Below are 2500 nucleotides of genomic sequence, written 5' to 3' on the forward strand. Positions count from 1 at the left end.
TTTCTTCCTCCTCGACACCGTCTCCCGCCCGTTTCCACGTGCCGGACGACGCCCGGTTAGAGACGGGCGCGCCCTTGACGAGATGAAGCAGGCGTTACGCTTTGGGACGCCGAAGGGGCTGGGGAGCACCAACGACCGTCAGTGAGGGAGGAGAGAAAACGCTTCTCTCGACCCGTCGTCAGCGAACGCACCGAACCTTCTACGGACCGTGAGACGCCGGCCGACAAGCCGAGCCCCGGCAAAGGAAGCCCGGCGAGGCGGCCGTGCGCGTTCACACTTGGACGCGCAGGCGGGAAGCTCGGCAGCCGGGCGGGTAGCCTGCGGGGAGCTGGTGGGCTCCCGAGACTCCCGTCCCCCGACTCGGGCCTCGCACGCCGAGCGGTCGCTAGCTTGCCAGTGCAAAAGACAGAAGCGCGGGGGCAGTAAAGCCAGGCGGACGGGTCGACCGTTGCCGGCTGTGCGCCGACCGGAGCGATCCGCCACGCCACGCCGCGTCCCCCACAACCAGGGTGTCGCATAAGGCGCTGCGAAGGTGGACCTTGATCCACATTGGGCAGAGCCTGAGTTGAGGCCCCCCAGCACGTGCCTGGGGACCAGGCGTTGAGGAGTAGGCCTTTTTTTGAGGGCCCAGAAAGTATTTTGGCAATTGTAGCGAGGTTTTGGAGTTTTATCCACAACCTTTACCTGCCTTTTTTTTTTTTTTTCCTTTTTTCTCTCTCCGAGCATGCCAAAGTTGATAGAAAACGCGGTTCGGCATGGACGGGAGCAGGCGTTGAGGAGTAGGCCTTTTTTTGAGGGCCCAGAAAGTATTTTGGCAATTTTTTACTTTTTTATCCACAACCTTTACCTGCCTTTTTTTTCTTTTTTTCCTTTTTTCTCTCTCCGAGCATGCCAAAGTTGATAGAAAACGCGGTTCGGCATGGACGGGAGCAGGCGTTGAGGAGTAGGCCTTTTTTTGAGGGCCCAGAAAGTATTTTGGCAATTTTTGACTTTTTTATCCACAACCTTTACCTGCCTTTTTTTCTCTCCGAGCATGCCAAAGTTGAGAGAAAACGCCGTTTGGCATGGACGGGAGGAGGTGTGGAGGAGTAGTCCATTTTTGAATGGCAGCGGAAAGATTTTGGCAATTGTAGCGAGGTTCTTCGGACTTTTATCCACAACCTTTACCTGCCTTTTCCTCAGCGAGCATGCCAAAGTTGAGAGAAAACGCCCTTCGCCATTGACGGGACCAGACGTTGACGACTACGTCTTTCTTTTTTTCACGGCGCCTGAACGATTTGGGCAATTCTCCACAGCGCGTTTACTTTTTATCCACAACCTTTACCTGCCTTTTCCTCAGCGAGCATGCCAAAGTTGAGAGGAAAACGCCGTTTGGCATGGACAGGAGCAGGCGTTGACGACCAGGTCTTTTTTTTGGTCTTTTTTTTTCACAGCGCCGGAAGGATTCAGGCAATTCTCCAAAGCCGGTTACTTTTATCCACAACCTTTACTGGACCTTTTTTTTCTTTTTTTCCTTTTTTCTCTCTCCGAGCATGCCAAAGTTGATAGAAAACGCGGTTCGGCATGGACGGGAGCAGGCGTTGAGGAGTAGGCCTTTTTTTGAGGGCCCAGAAAGTATTTTGGCAATTTTTTACTTTTTTATCCACAACCTTTACCTGCCTTTTTTTCTCTCCGAGCATGCCAAAGTTGAGAGAAAACGCCGTTTGGCATGGACGGGAGGAGGTGTGGAGGAGTAGTCCATTTTTGAATGGCAGCGGAAAGATTTTGGCAATTGTAGCGAGGTTCTTCGGACTTTTATCCACAACCTTTACCTGCCTTTTCCTCAGCGAGCATGCCAAAGTTGAGAGAAAACGCCCTTCGCCATTGACGGGACCAGACGTTGACGACTACGTCTTTCTTTTTTTCACGGCGCCTGAACGATTTGGGCAATTCTCCACAGCGCGTTTACTTTTTATCCACAACCTTTACCTGCCTTTTCCTCAGCGAGCATGCCAAAGTTGAGAGGAAAACGCCGTTTGGCATGGACAGGAGCAGGCGTTGACGACCAGGTCTTTTTTTTGGTCTTTTTTTTTCACAGCGCCGGAAGGATTCAGGCAATTCTCCAAAGCCGGTTACTTTTATCCACAACCTTTACTGGACCTTTTTTTTCTTTTTTTCCTTTTTTCTCTCTCCGAGCATGCCAAAGTTGATAGAAAACGCGGTTCGGCATGGACGGGAGCAGGCGTTGAGGAGTAGGCCTTTTTTTGAGGGCCCAGAAAGTATTTTGGCAATTTTTTACTTTTTTATCCACAACCTTTACCTGCCTTTTTTTCTCTCCGAGCATGCCAAAGTTGAGAGAAAACGCCGTTTGGCATGGACGGGAGGAGGTGTGGAGGAGTAGTCCATTTTTGAATGGCAGCGGAAAGATTTTGGCAATTGTAGCGAGGTTCTTCGGACTTTTATCCACAACCTTTACCTGCCTTTTCCTCAGCGAGCATGCCAAAGTTGAGAGAAAACGCCC

Source organism: Babylonia areolata, unplaced genomic scaffold (assembly GCF_041734735.1).
Source record: "Babylonia areolata isolate BAREFJ2019XMU unplaced genomic scaffold, ASM4173473v1 tig00006703, whole genome shotgun sequence".
Taxonomy (NCBI): domain Eukaryota; kingdom Metazoa; phylum Mollusca; class Gastropoda; order Neogastropoda; family Buccinidae; genus Babylonia; species Babylonia areolata.